At 40.3% G+C, this 19,389-nt stretch overlaps 1 protein-coding gene across 2 annotated transcripts in view; it reads right to left on the bottom strand.

Annotated features, from left to right (window-relative positions):
- Positions 1 to 14,407, bottom strand: part of foxp2 (forkhead box P2) — a 128,743-nt gene extending 114,336 nt beyond the window's left edge. For both annotated transcript variants that reach the window (XM_084710513.1, XM_084710516.1), the window contains exon 1: positions 14,341 to 14,407. The gene's annotated coding sequence lies outside the window, so the exon portion shown is untranslated. The remainder of the gene's footprint in view (positions 1 to 14,340) is intronic.
- Between the last annotated feature and the right edge of the window lie 4,982 nt (positions 14,408 to 19,389).

Here is a 19,389-nt window from a genome sequence, read left to right as displayed (position 1 = left end):
ACTTTTTTTTGAGGGAAAAGAGGGATAAAACAAAAGAGCGGAAATATTCCAAAACACACAAAAAATTAATGAACCACAGTACAGTAACTGTGCCATGTGTACTTGGTTTTCAACTATTTCATCTGAAGTGTAATGATTTTTTAAAAAATCGTATAGTGCATGATTTTATTGTTTGTCAGTGTTCTTGCCTGTTTCTCGGTGCCCAGGGACAGAGAAAGGAAAGGAAGACACACATATCTGTGGCACAGCCAGGCTTTTTCACATTGTGCCCAGCATACATAAAACATGCCCTGTTGCTTCAGCTGGAGCAAAAAGGAAAACAGTGCCATCAAGTGAAATTTCTGAGGATTCCTCAAACACCTCAGCAGATAGATCTATCACCTTATCAGACTAAAGGCAGCAGAAGAAGAGAGTCCTCTGTGGTCAACTTTTCTTGTCAAAGGGATTAGAGCTGCAATGATTAGCTGATGAATCAATTAGTTGTCAACTACTAAATTAATTGGCAACTATTTTGATAATTGATTTATTGTCTTGATTCACTTTTTAAGAAAGTAAAAACTGATTTCAGCTTCTCAAATGTGAATAATTTCTAGTTTATTTGGTCATCTATGACAGTTAACTTAATACATTTGTGTTAACAAGACATTTGAGGACATCAACTTAAGCTCTGGGAGTAACCGATGTACATTTGTCACATTTTTCTGAAAATTTATGGATCAAACAACTAATCGAATAATCATTTTGAGTCATTTTTAAAGAAAGAAATATCCAAATTCAGTTCAGCTCCTCAGGTGTGAATATTTTCTGGTTTCTTTACTCCTCGATGATAGTAAGCTTAATGTATTTGAGTTGTGGATTAATGTTGTTTGATTAATAGTTTTCACCATTTTCTGACATTTTATGGACCAATCAATTAACCATTTTGAGTCAAGAAAAAATGTGCAAATTCTCTGAAATGAAAAGCTATACTTCTCTAAAAGAGAACTCATAAAAACCATACCTTTAGCAAAGTGTAATTAAAATGTATTATGTAAATCTGCATCTTTTTTTTCCAAAATAAATGCCCTTCAAATCTGGATGGGAATATTAGGCACAAGAGCACCTCCCACTCAAGCAGCGAGACGATAAGACAAGAAATGAACATGATGCTTTGCTGACTTCATGTTCAGAATCCTGTTTGAGGTACCTCAGGAACAAAGGGAATCATTATTACTATTTGAACTTCAGTTGCCAGGACTTGGCTACAACACTGGTATGAGGTTGCTAGAGTGGGTAGAAAGGGGAAAAAAGGCAGTGGGTACAGCATATTGAGTGAGTGAAACTGGTGGTGACGGCTAGAATTGTGAGTGAGGGAGAATAAAAGAGAGACGGAGAGAGGGGTAGAGCTTAGATAATAGTAGATAATGGACAATTAACTCGGGCTGGTAGTGCCGGCTGCAGTGAATAGCAGCTTGTGGTGCAGCAAGTCCCCGATCACCACTCAGCCATATTCACATTGGGAATACAGGCGATATCAAGCTGCAGGCTACTGGGCCTCGGAGGTGTACACGCTGCATTAGCAATCTCCACAATGCCTTCAAACAATGCTTGATACCAACAAAGTGTCCCAAAGTGCAAACGCAAGCACTCCGCCGACGGGGAAGTCTGTGGTGCCATAACCTTGTCCATTGTTTCATGTCCTTTCACCATCAAAATAAACCCAGGAGCTGTAAATCCATTAAAAAAAAGTGACATACTGCCATTCCTGGGTGCAGGCATGGAAATTAGCATAATTAAACCAACAATATATAAAAGCTAATTGCATAAATAAATGAGTGCATCACACAAACAATGCATGTGTTCATATCAGGGGCCTCAGAAGCGTTTTTAACTGCCTCCCACCACCCCCTTCAAGCTCCATCTAAATCTATTGATCTGTGAAACACAGGGACCCAGGGGAGGCAATTCACTTAATATCATACATCTAATGATGAGATGAATAACGATTATACCATTTGGTAATTAAACGTCTTACAAACCATTTAACTGACTGTGCGTCAGGAGGGGTCGCTGGAGGTCGTGACGATTGTTTTTCATTTCTACGCTCGGCACGGAAAGCAGGAGACGCACGCAGGAGGTGAGACTGGGGGGTGGCGGCGGAGAAAACAGTGCTCGACACAATGGTGAAAACACACTAATGATTGTTAGCAGCTATGGCACTAATCCCTAACGCTGTCAAGACTTTGAAGGGAAAACAATTTGGGGTGGGGGGCGAGGACAAACGGAGGGAAAAAAGCCAGACAAGCATCTTTGCTTCTTCTGGATTTGTCTTTTTATATTTATCCCGTTCGCTCGCTTGTGCATCCTTTCACAATAAGAGATAAGTGAGTGAGAAAAATAAGCCTGTATTTATTAGTGAACCGTAAATACATGTGAAAAAGGAGGGAGGGGGGTTTATGTACAAATGCTTTCATTTTTAGCACGAGTATGTCTGATCCACACAAAGGTGTATTAAGCACACGCTCTAAGAGCCAATTTACTGTCAACATCCACAACCCTAATCCCTACTTACAGGCAATAATTACTCAACATTGTCATGTCAGTTGTTGTATGGACAGGCAAACTCCAAAAGCCTGCTCAGGGTTTTTTTTTTTAACTGTAATACAATTGAGTGCTGCAGGGATGACGCATTTTTGTAGGCTAACCTGGAAGTTAGCATCACTGTGGTTCCCTCCCAAAAAGCCAATCGGATTTTCCCATTGAATTAGTTCATAAAATAAACTCTGCAGTGAACAAAAGTTTATGATACTTAGACATTTTGTTTAACAAGATAATTCTTACAAACAAATTTACATTTTTGAACATCAGTTATGTTGTTTAGGTCTTGTTACGTCGGTCGTGTGATATATGAACTGATGAGTACACCAAGAAATCATCTCGTCCCATCCATTTAGGTTAAAATCAGTCTTAATGTTGGGAAGGCAGTGTGCACTGACGGAAAATAAGGCAGATGTTATTTGCACCCGAGGTATAGCCAATGTGGCTATTTTCACCCAGGTGTATATAGCCTAGTATGGCAGAGACAAGTGCCCAGGTGGCCATAGCCAACAGTGCTATTTGCACCCACATGGCAGAGAAAAACCATAATCTCTGAAGTTTTGTTAACTTAACTCACAAGACTATAACTGAAAACTGAAAATAATCATATAAAAAACTGTAGTGGCCCATGATGGGTCTCAAACCCTGCTTCCTTGTGGGAGAGTCTGGCACTCAACCCCACTGAATCCCCACAACTTCTCTTTAAAAGGATTTTTATTTGTGATTTATAGCTAATATAAGGGGTCAGGTGTGAATAGCCAAATTGTGCCATGTGCCGTGTACCTGTTCTCATCCGAGTGCAAATAGACAATCCCTAAAACTAATCAATAATTCCTCTTAAATGCATTCAAGTAATGAGCCTGGGGTAAGTAAGTAAGTAAAAAGTTAGTTAAAATAAATAATCAAGTAAAGTACAATGAAAACTTTACTTAAGTACGGTAACAGTATTAAGTATTTGCGCTTTGTTTTTCCCCCTTCTGTGTAATGTATACAATGAGTATCTTTGAGAAAGGGAAGTCAGGTGAAAAAGTTTTAAGAGGTTTTAGGGTGTCATGAAACACACACACAAAAAAAACGCTCAGTCAAACTAGCCTCTCCCTTCCATGCAACCCTCAGAGGGCTAACAATACCTTTCTTCTGTATCTGCTCCCAGCACATTCACACAGCATTTACCGACACAGGGATGTGTGTCATGCTCCTGGCTCCTTATTGAATGATAGCTAGTAAACATTGTCATTCCAAAGAGAAGACAGGATTAAAGCCCGCTTCGCCCATTGAGGGGAACAGTGCGCGGAAAGAGAGCCAGAACAATGGCCAAATGGAGGACGGTATCACAAGGGTCCAATGTCTGCCGTGATGAATATGTGGGAGATTATAACCCATTCCATCATTTCCATAATGTAAAACTCTCTTTCTTCTTCGCCCCGCCGACTATTCACTAAATAAATGAGAAAACTATCACCCGCGCAGAAATATTCGACAAAAGGCAGAAGGGGAGGGAGAGTGAGTTTTGAATGACCCCCGTGCCTTTGACAATACAGCCGCTGTCCGGACACATTGGGAAGCAGCAGAGTGAGTGAGACCTGGTAGGGGTATTTATCACTGGGCACAATGCAAATGTATTACCATGTCACCCATACCACTTTACGGCACAGAATAGAGCCACGGCGAATACAAGGGAGTTTTATATAATACCAGGTGGAAATATGAATGCGGTGTGGCTTTAGCGCTCTAAACTGAGGGATCATTCAGTGGACGCTGGTTTAAAAAACCCCATGGCCACAAAGAGTCAGCCCTTGCATTTAACCAATATGCTAAGTAGCCTGGCTAATAAGTCTTTCCAACAAAAAATCAAATGAATTGGACTGGTTTGAAAGAACTTCTGAAAAGAAAAGTAGAATTACAGAGTTCAGAGTAAAGAGAGCGTGAATAAAAAGAAGTTGAAATGATCAAGAATACCGTTGGCTGTGGGGTGAGTTAATAACTTTTCTTAAAAGACTTTTTGAACATCTGTGAAAGCTATCTGGTTAAGTATGGCTTCCAGGGGAAAAAAATAAATGTCCTTCGCGTTATAAAGTTATACTATACACCGACTGTGTACTATGTGCTGACAATATGAGCGGCCACTTGACTGCAGGCCCTTGAATTCAACTGCTACTTTTCAAGAGAGCTCCTCAAAAAACATTAAACTTGTGAAATTCCTGAGCCATAGAAAATATCTCCCCACTCCGCTTGCACCTCAACATCACTGACACCTTTGCAGCCATTCACTTTATGTGTGTGTGTGTGTCTGTTTGTGTGTGTGTGTGTGTGTGTGTGTGTGTGTGTGTGTCATCTGCCCGATCACCGCAGTCTATTCCAGAGATTTCTCCCATGGTAACCTAGTTTATTTACTTTATCTACAATATAATGCTTCAGTGAACATTAGCAACTTTGAGACACAAGTTTCAATCAGTCGTCTGGCAGCGGTGCGTGTGCTCAGCCAGGTGCAGAGAAGAGATGAACACCGCCGCTGCCGAAGAGACGGCGCAGGCTTTAAAACCGCAGGACTGACAAAGAGGTCCCAAAATAATACAAAATAAAAACGGACAGCGGGAGGAGAGGGAGAAAGGGGAAACAAAAGGATGGCAGAAAAAGAGAAGCAGGGGAAGAAAAGCCAGAGAAAATAAACTGTACAGGACAGCAGAGAGGAGAGGCGGCGGTGGATTTAAAAAATAAAAGAGAGAGGCGAAATAAAAAGCGATATTGTGCAAGAAAGACAGACAAAAGGAATAATAGAAATAGACAAAAACAAAGTGAAAGAGAAAGCATGGGAGAGAAAGAAAAAGGGGGGAGACAAGGTGTTCTCCCTGGGTAGTGTGGAGCAGGTCTTGTCCAATAAACACAGGTGAGCAGCTCGACAGGCCAGGACCACCAGGCTGACTGACAGCTGAGAGCTCTCACTGACCGCCAGCTTTATGTTACATGACATGAGGAGTGCAACTCAACTGAGAAAGAGAAACTGTACTGTAAAAACGAAACAGTTGAGAAAACTCAAAATTTCAGGGCAGCTTACTTCAATGGATTTTGGAGTTTTGACTTAACTTAAAATCTTAAGTTTGGAAGAAAGTTTTACCAAATTATAATGTTTTGTTGAGAAAATTTACTTTTAGATATAATGGAAGCCCCCCCAAAAAATGTATTTCAAAAATTGTTGAGCAAACGCACTGAAGTGAAAGTAAAAAATGGTTAATAATTGAATATTTTCAGTTGCAACCATTTAATTTTCAAGCAGGCGAAGTGTCACTGCACAGAATTGGCAGGTTACAAACTTCACAAACTGAGTCTCAAAATCACCATGAATGATAAAACTAATGGAGAGGTGCGATACAAACGGAGCACAGATGACACACTGTCAGCCACTGTGTGCTGGGATTTTACCTGAACGATGGACAGGAGAACGGACACTTTTACTTTCTCTGACTGTGCGAAAATCTGATGTTTCCACATTATATATGATGAAAAAATGTATTACAAAGTTTGTTCACAGTGAGCTGTGAACTTGACATGTTGCTATCTGGGTGCTTAAAAATTAAACGGTTGCCACTGAAAATGATAAATTATTAACCGTTTTTACTTTCATTTCAGTGTGTTCGCTCAACAATTCTAAAATAAATGATCTCAACAAAATATCAGCCAGACTTGGTTTAGTTTATTTCAAAACTTGAGAGTTTGAGATTAACTCAGTCCTACTCGCCAGATGTACTCTGTGAGTATAAGCCCACTATTGGTTGTTTGTTTGTAGAGTCCCAGAGAAACAGGAAAAACTTCTCAGCTAGCAAAAACAGTAAATTAGGCACTGATGGTATGGGCATAAACAAGCTAGCAGCTATTACCTTTTCTTTCATGGGAATTTAGCCATTGCCTCCTGACACGCAAGTGATCTACCACAACAAGTTCCCCTCCAACACTATTTAGAACGGCCACATCCTGGGCTCAGCTCCACTCAGACTGCTTGTGATTGTTTTACAGAAATACAAAAAGTCAAAGCATTTTTCCCCTATAGCAGAATGACCGTGTGTAGCCAGCAGGGCTGAGTGTCTAATTTCGATACTTTTATGGCACCGACCAAATTGCTTAAATACTGCAGAATTTCAAAACATGTTATTTGATTGAATGTCATTTCAGTACCTTAAGAATAAAAGCCATCAGTGTCAGTGAGCTATTGTACCAAGATCTAATAATGCTGGTGACTGGCTGCCTACCTGTTGTTTTGTTTTTGTTAAAATGCATTTGGTATCAAAAAAGTATTGCTCAGAAACACATAGTGAAGCCAAGATATCTGTGCCAATACCAGTATCAAAATTTTTGGAACAAAATTGACTTTGGGCAAGTAGATTCCTGACCCATTTGCCGGACTGGGCTAGTGAAGAAAAGCATTTACATTGAACCCTGCAGTTGCCTTTAAATTCTGAGTTTTCTCAACATATTTTTACAGTGTGCCTGCACCTCTCAGAGTGTGGGAGGTGAGCGGGAAGGTTTTACAAAAGCGCACACGCATACACCCTTACGCACTTGTGCACACATGGCTGTTTGAAGCGGCATCCACGCACCGTGGCCACAAAGTTGCAAAAAATATCCACCTTCTCGCACACCCAGACAGGAGGAAAAGCCGTGCCATTTCCCTTCACAGGTGAGCAGAAGACGGAAACACCCCGGTGCTTTGGTTACTTAGCAGGAGAAAGTGAGGAGTTGTAGGGTGGGTGGGTGGGTTCGGGGGGTAGAATGTATGCTGTGTGCCGACTGAATCTTTTCCACATGACGGGCCTCGGGCTGTTTTTGTCAACTGCACTCTTGAGCAGCGAGGAGTCAGGTAGTGTGACCACATGATTGCCCAAGAGGCACTGTGGTGAGAGTGGGGGAGAAATGGGGAGAGAGAGGGAGGGAGTGAAAGGGAAGAGGAGAGGGAGACGGACCGGGGAGGGCAGGGGGGGGCCGGGGACAGGACCGATGCAGCACGCATGATGAGGTGTAATCACAAACCCCATTCAGAGTGCAGTGGAGTTTGTCAACATACACACATTCACATTCCACTGTCTGTCAGCTCTATGACCCAAATCGAGCATGCTGTGTGTGAGTGTGTGTGAGTGTTTTTTCCACACAAACACCCACACACACACACACACACACACACGGATGCTTTCTGCCCATTTTGCCTCCAACCAGGTAGTAACGGTTGCACTGTCTGGACTTGTGGCTTGTGGTGGAGAAGTCAAGATTCCAAGCTCTTGTAGGATTTCACTGCTGCCTGTATCCCTTTTCAACCTGCGATCAAGTGATCATTACGAACAAAGGACTTGGCTTGTTGCCTCTGGAGTAAAAGCTTTTTCAGTGGCTGTGACCGTGCGGTTTGATTTGAAACTTTTACTCCAGAAAAAAAAAAAAAAAAAAAAAGTCAAAAGACTGAGCAGCAGCGGAGGACGGCACTGATCTCGTGAAGGAATCTTAAGAATGTTGTGTCGAAGACAATTAAACTGTCATACTACTTTACAATAACACTACCCTTATAAATGATTTATAAATATTTATGATAGTTATTAATTGGTTGTAAACATTAATAAGCTAGTACAACGCATTAGATAAATTGGGTGGCAGTGACCTGTTGCTTGCCAAATAATGTACTCACAAATATCTGTATCTTATCTGTAAACCTCAGATCTCTTTATTTACTTAGCTTACTTTGCATTTATATCAGTCAACCTCATCTGATATCTGTTAATAAGTGATTAGCATTTAACCATTATCTTAACAGTCTAAAGTTTCATTTTGCATATCAAATTAACACATCAACTTACCAGGTTCATACACTGAGGCTTTGGAAATACTGTTTACCTCGACATTTTCAGCATGTCCCATTTTACATTTTAGGTTCCCTGTTGCCAGTTATAAATGGTAGTAAGTTATAAATAGATAATGATGGGTTGTTTACACTACAATGAGGCTCCCCTGCCAGTTATAAATGTCAGTCCCTCCATGAAGTTGCGACTGCAACCATTAACGCCAATTCAACCAATCCCTGCGCAGCTTTTACACAAATCTGACCAAACATCGCAGCTTCCTGCGAGTTCCACCAATCATGTCAGAGGTATGGAAAAGAACACAAGGTTTGTCATTATTATTAATATTCATCAGTGATCTGAACATTTTTATTTTTTCTAAATTTGTGCTTGTTGATTTGACTGAGCTCCAAAAACATTTTGCTTCATAATGGAAGACGAACTTATAAACAAACAAACTACAAATAAAGCATACTGTGATAGAATTTCTGTTTTGGTAAAGTTACATAGAACACAGTGCAGTTTTATTCTCCCTGGCTGCCTTTGAGCTGCCTTTGATCTTGAATGAATTATATAAAAAAAATCCCAAAACAAAACATCTCAATCACAAAATTTCATTGCAAAAGACACCTAAAAACATCACCACATGCATCAGAATTTCTTTCGAAAGGCTCTTATGAAACTAGGCTTTCTAGGCCAACAACAATTGTTTATTAATGATGTGTTTAAAACCTAATTAATAACCTAATTATAAATCATTTAATATTTGTAAAGGTAATCTTGTAAAGTGGTACAGAAATGTTTAATGAAAAAGTGTAGTTTGGACACATTTGTGTGATTATAATTTAACATGCAAAGAACTACATTCAGGATGAACTTCAATGCTGTTGTCATACCATTTAAATACGTGTGAAAAAAAATCTCATTACATACATTACAAGGAGAAGAACAAACAATCTCATTTACATTAATACACAGTGTTGTACCTGATTAGTTAAATAATGTCTTATCTCACCACAGGACACCAAAATCCTATTGTCACAATTTCTTATGAGGTTGATATAAGTGCAGAAAAGAGATGTGTTTCCTAGAAACCAGTTCCTGTGGATCACATATAGTATGTGACAATATTAACATAATGTTTGCATTTTGTCTCAAATATTAAGAATTCAGTGCTGATTTCTCGACAGCTAAATACAGTTCTACACACTATAACTGCTTGATATAAATAGAGATCATCAGTGGATTAAAAAAAAGTGTAGGTTCAGTTTATGTCAGAATGACAATATTCCCATTAAACACTGGACTGTGAAAGGCTAACATAAACTGAGGACTATGTGTGCAGGCTGAAAAACGAGGCCGCGTGACAGTTTGGTGATAACACACGAGTTCAATCTGTCAGGACAATCAGCATTTAGACCTTGGGAGAAGAATGCGCGACTGTGTGCGACCGATTCATTGGGCACGATCACCTGCGAGTAGAAGCCACTCTATAATTCTTCCCACCTGAAATGGGGAGTTCAAACTCGTGTCAGGCTGCTCTGATGTCATGCCTGCCTCAGGTTGGGTTTCACAATAATCTCAGGCTCTTGGAGAGATGCCATCGAGTCCGGCTTCCGCACCCATGGTTTCTCCAATTAAATTGTGAGGAAAGAATAACACGTGAAACACTAGATCCCTGCTCGTTTATAGAAATTAAGGTGGCGCACGCAGTATTTGCAATCAGTCATTTCTAAAGAATCAGTCATCTCTACTGTGAAATGAACTATTGAAGGGGGCCCAAAGTATGCTGAGGCCGTCTTTGTTGAAAAAACAGTGTTTTTTCCTGTAATCATTTCCAAAATTACATATTCTTCTGCAAAATAGCTAGGGCTCCCCTGAAAGTGCATGAATTGGATCATCAGTCAGACTCCCCTTAGTAACCAGAGATTCTTTCAGTCGAGCAGCCAATTTTTGTTTTTGTCAATGTGCATTACAACAACATGAAAAAAACAGATAAAAGCTTACAAAAATGCACAGAGATAACATTTCAAGACGAACTTATGAATAAGGGGAATCATTAACATATTTCATATTAGCTGGCATACTTATTAAAGTTTTGTCTTTGCAGTATCATTTTATCTTTTTCTCTGGACACACATCGGATGCGTAAAAGTGGGCAGCAGTGTAGAGAAAAATCATCAAGATGTTTGTTTAGATTTTTGATTTACCTCATTTTGATCAATTTTCAATTCAGAATTGAAACTGTGACACCCCTTGCAGCCTGGCAGGGGAGACGCTCCTTGGCATGCTGGGATTTTACCTGAACTATGAGCAGGAGAACAGACACCTTCACCTTCCCTGACTGCACTGAAATGTGATGTCTGAAAGGCTCTGAAGACAGGTGTTAAAATGTCTTAACTGGTAAATTTAGTCTGGTGCTGAACTAAAAAAAAAGGAACAAACTGTCGAAGCTTCGTGTTGAACAGCCAAATCTGATTTGACTGACAAAAATTTGAGTTGTGTATAGAGGTGTCACGATACCAGAATTCACACTTGCGATACAACACTAGTTAAAAAAAACTATACTTGTTACCTCTTTTGCACAGAGTGATGGTTCAGAAAAAGTCACTGAACACTTTTGGTTTGCTGCAACTGCTGAACTGAGGTCTTGAATGAGCATTTATATATTTTTTATAATCGCTCTGGTAGTTTTGATACTATCAAATGCCAGTATTGCACTGTTTTTTAAATATGTGGTATTGAAAAAGTATCGATACTTTTGACAACCTTAGTTGGGTACAGCCTTAAAAATAGCATGTATAGTTGGCATTTTAAACAACAAATGGATAAAAGATGGAGTGGGGAAAGAGGGAGAAAGACAGAAGGGTAGCATAGGCAGCCACCAGGATCAATAGACTCTTTATCTCCTCCTTAAAGAATGATGGCAATACTCATTCTGAGCCTCCTCACCTCCCCGCTTTCTGACTCCATTCTCATGGCAACTGTGCACTCTGGACAAACACTCTCCATGCAATCTCTTTTCTTCTCCTCCTCACCGCCTACCCTCCGTCTCCACATCCTCTCTTGTTTTTCTATTCTGTCCCTCGGTCGTTTCTTATTCACGTCAGACCCGCGCAAGGTAAACACCTGACACTTGCTAAGAAAAGATATCTGAAATGCTCATATGGAGTCGGAGATCTGGACTGAATTCAGCCTTGTTATATTTTCAGTGCGTAATGGGTTTCATATGGTGGCATTCTGCACCTGAGGAAAAAAAGCTGGGAATATACATATCAGGTGTAAAAAAATATTTCCTCTGCAGATATAAAGTGAGTACAATTCCAGAGTCTATTTAAAAAACAGGACTGCTGCTAATCCAAGGGATCGGCGAAGGGCACGACGTCATTGGTCTATCCACTTTTGCTCGAATTTGCTCACAGCATGACACTATCAGACCCCAAACCAAACCTCATTAAATCAAAATATGGAAACTTGGGGAACTTCCAAAAACTTCCAACTCCCTCCCCCTCGTGCCTTAGTGTGAAGACAAAACAGTGGACCATAGAGAGAAGGGTGCATGAAGAACGGCCGCAGATCCTTGGGACTGAGGGCGAAAGGAAGGAAGAGAGGGAAAGTAAACCTTTGATGAGTAAGACTTTTTTTGTTAAGCGAGGGGGCTTAACTTTAAAATATTCTGGGTGGCAGTGAATGGGGGATTGACCAATGGTCCTGATCTCAGCCACACACTGGGGCACTGGGGTTAATGGTGGATAAAGATTAGAAAAAAAAAAGGGAGTTGCTTTGCCTGATCTCCATCCACCCCCACGCTCCACCCCGCAGTTTTCACCTTCTCCACCAATCCCAAATCAGCTAGACAATGGAGGCTGCCAATGGGGAATGATCCAAGTCCCTTTGATTTCTGCTTCTACCCCCTCGACTGCTCTGAGTGCCCAGGGTAAAGACCCGTGGAGGTTCCCCCTGTTTGCCCACTCACAGGGACGACAGTTAGCAGGCTCAGGGAAACCATTTGAGGATTGGAAATGGAATGACAAGAGGTCTCTGATCTATGACAAGAAATCAATTTCAAACTGGAAATGTGAGCAGAGGGCTGTTCAGTCCAAACTGCCGCTTCTTTAAAGCAGCCAAAGATATATTTAATTGCTGTAGATTTTTATATATGTCTACACTGGGAAGTGCGGCTTGCAGTGTTGGGGCAATTACACTTTTTTTTGCAATGATTAGAAGGACTTTTTTAGGCCAGCAGATATGCAGTAAGAGTTCATCTTTGAAGATTTAACTGAATACTAGACAAATTAAGAACTAATGTTTAAATCTCTTTTAGGTGGGAGAGAAAATCTGGACTCTGCTTCAGTGTGGAAAGATGGGACTCTTTGGGGAGGTGGACCTGGCTCTGCAGCCAAGCCACCCAGTACTTTGCTCCTGCCCAGACGCTTTAATCATATCTATACCTCAAAGGCGCTACTTCGCGATGTTGTACTAAGATAAATAGATTTTCTCCCTTAGGTTGAGGGCAGAATATCTCAACAGACGTAAAGCAAGTGGACAGCAATTTCCAGCTTCAAAGCAAAAATCACCTTCCTGTATAAAGTCACTATACATTTCACTGCTCTTTTGACAAGCACACATATTTAAATGATTCATATCATAAGAACAGTGACAGCGCATATAACATCTATAGCAAATCATCCCATTTAAACTTTAACACACCACTCATTTGATCCAAAACTTGATTCTTCACTGCCATGTTTGGTTAGGAATTGATAACAATGTATTGATAACAAATTGCATTATCAATGCTGCTTATTCCTCCGATTATTTCTCAGTTCCCGAATGAATTGCTGATTACTTTTCTGTGTGGAAAAAAGTAGGCCGGCACAGGTTTTCAGCATCAACGCAACTGTTTTATCATCAGAGCAGAAAAAAAGGCTCTCTGCCACGACTGCTTCTTGTTGCAAGTTTCCAGCAGCGTAGATGTGAGTCTGATGTCACCGTGTTGCAGAGAGCAACACGAGGCATCTATAAAAGGAATTGATAAGCTCAGAGGAATACGATTCTGAGGGATCGGACAATTTGCAATCGGTTCTCAACTTAAACTGGTTCTCGATTCCCATCCCCACTGCCATGTTTACTTTATTTATTTCCAAACCAATAAAATGAAAAGTTTTACTGTGTTTCTTCTTACAATCATTACCTGAAAGTGTTTCAAAATGTGTGTGTGCACTAGTGTGGCATGGATGTGTGAGTATATATGAGAGATCTAAACAACAGAATGGCCACATTAGACACAGTTTGTGATTCCCATCATGCAACCCGAGATTCCTCACAGTCATTTGCAGACTGACCTGGTGACAAATACCATGTTGTATCATTAGCTTGTTAAGAAAGCTATTTTTGAACTACGATGATGAAGGCTCAAATAGTTGATTTTACTGGATGTTAACTGTTAAACCGATAATATTTGAAATCACCCATAAATTTCACTCACAAGTGGTTAATTCATATTCAGATAAAACAACACTGTGTTTGAGAAATGCATAAAAATATCAGTCCTGGTATCTGAAATCAGTTCCATATTCTCCCACATCCAAACAGCTTTTTAAATGATGGAATTTTAACTGTAATGGCTCAACATGATGTGAAAAGTTAGGTCCTTAGCACAGCTTTTAATACTTAATAAATATGAAAGTGGGTTTAAAATGCTACTTTGGAAAATACTTTCCATTGTTGACTAAAACCCATAAAAAAATGTGCTCTAATTAGTTTACTTTTCTCATACCTGGCTCTGCTGTTTTGTCATTTCAGCACCCAGGATTGTGTTACTCTAAAGCCAAACCCCACCAGCAGTTATGACTGATGTGGCTCATTACAGTGAACACATTAATCTGGGGAAAAAAACACACACAACACCAGGCATGCAAGGACAATGAAAACTGCTTTCACTTACCACTCTGGACTTTACAGTGTGTGTCGTCTTGTTTTTTCTATGGGCGCAGAGAGCGCATATTTCATCCTAAAAAGAAAAATGGGAAAATAGATGTTTGGACTGAAAATATGAGCAGTACATTGAAGAAAGCTGCATTTCTGCCTTCTGTAGTTTCTGTACAGCCAGCACAGAATAACGCACACCAACATCAGGTCAGAACTAAAATAACCCCGTTCACATTATTCTGTTATATTCTGCTACAAATCTCAATCAAGACATCAACAAAAAAATAAAAAAAACCCTGATATCCAAGCTTGCCCACATTTGTCCACCATAATGCATATCATAACTTCTAAGTTAGAGTAGATTGAAAATCCTTGGGGTGTGAAAACCAAACAGGCACAACTGAAAGGTTGCCCAGTGGAGGGGGAATTCTATCAAGGTGGACAAGATGAAGATTTGTTACATTTGAGCGAGGGAACGGGGCCCCTTGACCTCCAAACGCCACTACAATCACCCAAACACAGCGGGGCTAACAATACTCAATAACAGCACAACCAAAGACACGGGTGGCGTCTTGTTAAAAAGCAAAATGAGTTTATCATTTTATTTAAACAAACAAACAAAAAAAAATTCCTAAAAGGGATAGTTCAGATTATTTGAAGTGGGTATGTACCAGTGTATTACCTATAGTAGATGTGGGACGGCACACACCCAGTTCGGAGAAGCACAGAGGGGCACCAGCACAGAAGCTAAGCAATGTCCTGTCAGCAACAAAAGGTATTTTAACCACTCAAAAAAGGTCCACTTAAAAAGATAAAGACAAGTTAAAGTGGACCCTCTGTTTAGAATAAATTCACCACTTTACCTTGCTGTCACACAGCCTTTTCTGACACGAAACAGCCATTATATTAGCCAAATATTGCTCTCTTCAAACCATCCAAACTCCCGCTGCTCTACCACTGCCTCGATGGGTTAGTCAGTTTGTGTTAGGTGTTAAGGTTAGTTTGGATTCACCAAAGTCACACGATTACACAAACAAACTGACTGATCGAGGCAGGGCCAGACCAGTAACTCCCGTGCTGTGCAAGGTCAAATTACTGATTTCACCTATGAAGTTTGCTTCGTTTGGAGAGAGCGATAGTTGGCTTCTCTAACAAAGGTTTCCCATCACAAAAGTCTGCCTTACAGTTAAAGGGGTGAAAATACCTTTTGTTGCTGACCCTGTCCACAGCAACTGAGGACATGCTGACCGGCGTCTACTGTTGCTAATACACTGACTATCGACAAGCATCTCATTCAACTCTACATCATATAATACGAACTATCCCTCTTAAAATGACGTGGACAGATGAATGCTCTTGAGAATACCCTGTAGGTTACTGTTCATTTTAACACTGATCCTTGAGAAGACGCTGTTAATTCTGCTCTAATCTTTCTCAAAGTTAAGGATTCTTTGACAGATGGACATGAAGGGACCATGTTCAACTACTCACCCTTAGGGAGAGAACTTGCTGTTGTTGTCCGTCACAAGAGTGGAGGGAATCCAGCGATGTCAACTATCTGAGGCGAGACAAAACAGTAAAATATACCATTAGTCCAAATCTATTTGTGTATCCTTTTTTTTCCTTTTTTTTAACATTTCTCAGGCGCATTCAGTGCTGGCACGGACATGTGTGGGCTAGATTACGTCTTGCATAACTATTGTAGGTGAAAGCAATAAACTTTAGAACAACAAAGTGCACCTGGATTTTTGCTGTGAAGCATGAGAACATATGTGTCTCTGTGTTTGAGTGCATGCATGCACAAACAGGCAGCGTGGAGTACAGTACAAGCTAGTCCCCCACACCCCCACACCATCAACCACACACACACAAACACACACACACACTCCTCACTCTCTCAAGTTAAAAGGTGCAGTGCCTGGAAGGCTCAAGCTCTCAACACCAAGTAAATCACACTGTTAACCTGACACGATTGATTTCTCATGTAGGTCCATTCAGCTGTCTGCATCTAAGCACACATGTTATGGCATCCGTATAATTTAGAGACCATTAGTATTGATGATTTTTTGTGTTAATCACACAACTGCAGCAAGAGTGTACAATACCACGACTACAGCTACAGATTGCTCTGGACGTTTTTACTGCACATACATCACATTTAAAGCATTAAGGGGGAGAGAAGTTTAATTCCCCTCAATGAAGAGCGTTGTGGAAGCAAATTTCTGCTGCTGGGGGCACGGAGGGGGGGCACAAAATGGCTTGGATGTTCCTCTCTGAGATTTTTTTTTTCTCTCCTTTTATTCTCCCAGAATTCCAATGACCCCTACAGGCAACCAACGACTGCTGAATCCTAAGGAATGTGCTCTCTGAACTGTACAAAAAGCCCTCAGCTCAAAGAGCACAGCTGAAAACAAAACATGCCAACTGCTATAATTTTTCACTGTTTTGAGTTTGTGGAAAATGTTGCACAGATTGCCGTGCAACATTCACTCAGCACGGGGGTGAGGGAGTTCGAGGTGGGGGCGGGCACCAAACAATTCACTGTAATGCTGGGAAAACAGACATGAAAAGGTTTGACAAGTTTAGAATCAAGTAGGGCATTATAAAATCATATGATGAAAATGTGTATGTACATACAACACATGTGAAAACGCACTGCCCTACAAAGCCAAAATGCAGTGACTAGATATTTAGTCAAAATTTAGCAAAGATCACAATCTGACTTCTTGACATTTATTTTGCCATATGACATTTTTATGACAGTTAAATAAAAACAAGACACACTGTTAGCAAGACACACCAATCATGCTAAAGCTAGCTAGAGATAGCCACAACTAGCCTTCACTGAAGATTCCTAAATGTTAAATAAATTGATAAATATAAATGTAGAAATCTATTTATTATATTAATTTCAAGGTTATTATTTTAAAAAGAGAATAAACAACTGAAAGAACAAGTACTGCATCTGTTACGGCTGACCCGGTCAGCTTGAAAACTTTAAACCCTTTTGTCTCAATTTCAACCTTTAATTGAAGTAACGTGTGCCAGTTTACTGCTCTCTGCCTTTGTATGATTATTTTGATTAGTCAATTAGTTGTTTTGTCTATAAAAAGTCCTGTTGTGTCCACAGCACAAAAATATTTATGTTTACTGTAATAGAGAGTAAATAAATAAGAAAAAAAAGCTAGAATCAGGGATTTTTATCTCAATTGTCTTAAAAAAAATGCTCAAATCAAAATAGTTGAGTAATTTTATAGTCGACAGCTAATCAATAATCACTGCAGCTCTAATTCTGTGTACATAAAGTAATAAGATGAATAACTCTGCATGAGATTTTGCAAAAAGCCAAGCTGTATGGAACGACTTAAACTGTCAACCTTACAGTGAAGTAACAAAAACAAAGAGTTTTAACTATAATTTAGATATAAAACATTAGTTCAAGTTAATGCCCCCTTTACTTCAAATGATTTGCTGCTGAGTATACCTCTGGGCTGTGCAGATGTCATATTTTATTCACTGGAAGAGCATTAGAAATGCTATTAGTCTGTATGACCTCCAATTCGTGGGGATTTACAAATACCACACATATCTTTATGCCAAATATAAAACCACTGGTAAATTCTATCAACTTATAAATATGGCAAATGCATTCAAGTATTCATGAAGGCCTAATAATGCTATAGGCTGATATTTACATAAAGCGCTCGCACACTAAGTCAAGATAAACTATTTAAGACCCGGACCACAAATACCTCCACACTGCAGAAAAAGGAGGGTCCTGCGATGAAAGAGGACATTATGCTAACAAGTCAGATTACTGTACACAATAACTTTATCTTAAAAGTAAATACCATCCTTGGTGTTGGAATGGGGGGGTGGGCATTATGGAAAGTCACTGGCAATATTTCTGTGGGGACCAAATGCTCCTTATCAGTGTTAGTCGAGCAATTCAGGCCCGCCCGAAGAAAGATGAGTCTTCAAACTCATTCTATTCATGGTCAGACGTGTAATTACCCTCAGCTCACAGTCTAGACGTAACCGCTTTCACAGTATTTAAGACCCCCTATGCAACGCGCGGACGCCGGCTCCTACCACCAAGCCCTGCACGTTAAATCTGTGGGCAGATAAATTAGCGAAGAATGCAATAAAATAGACACAATGAGAGGAACTTTATCCTCCCCGCTGCTAAATGAGATTTCTTTGAAATGCAGATCAGTGGCTCTAGATTAGTGAATTTTAGCTGCTGTCAACATCATAACAAAATACAAATGCGATTGTTCGCTGGTGCCTTATCTCCTTGCTTCCATCTGTTGGCTGGTTATTTACTCCCCCCTGATTTACTATGCAGATCTAAATAAGTCGCATCAAAAGGAGGGCTTACTGCACAATGCCTTCTTAAGCTTCTACATCAAGGTATTTGAAAAACCGGTAGTCACATGAAAAGGCTGCCCATCAAAGGCACATCTCTAATGAACTCTCCCATATCAGAGGGGGCTTGTGGGGCCTGGCTTTAATGCTGTCTGTGTGGAGAGAGAGAAGAGCAGAACTACAAATCAGACCCACCAAGCCATGGCAGAGGAGGGGAGGAGGGAGACAGAAGAGAGGGGGAGAAAAGAAAGGAGGAGGAGGAGGAGGAGGAGGAAGGGCTCAGTTATCAGATGAGATTAGCTCAGCACAGGGACTAGTCCCAGGTCTTTCCATCCATCCATCTAACTCTCAGGTATGGGCTGAGGGGGGCACTCATGAAAAGACTACAATAGCACTAGATTAGAAGAAGTTACAATGGATTAGACTGAGCACAGGTTAGTCTTACTGGACAAGTAGAAAAACTCAACATGCAATTTCAACTTTAAGAAACTACCTTCAAAGTTACTCTAAATTCAGTATCCTTGAAGGAGAAATATGTAGTATATTTACTGTACTACACCATAAAATGACCATGATATGTCATCAGAGATTAAGGAAACTCAAGCTAAATTGAAATACTGGCTTCCCAGACAACAAAGCTACAGCTCTCCTCTGAAATTTCTATTCCGGTTTTTGTTCTGCCCATACTGCTGATTTC

Source organism: Lutjanus erythropterus, chromosome 22 (genome assembly GCF_056507025.1).
Source record: "Lutjanus erythropterus isolate fLutEry1 chromosome 22, fLutEry1.hap2, whole genome shotgun sequence".
Lineage (NCBI taxonomy): Eukaryota > Metazoa > Chordata > Actinopteri > Lutjaniformes > Lutjanidae > Lutjanus > Lutjanus erythropterus.
The sequence above is the reverse complement of the archived record's forward strand: the minus strand, read 5'-3'. Positions and strand labels throughout refer to the sequence as shown.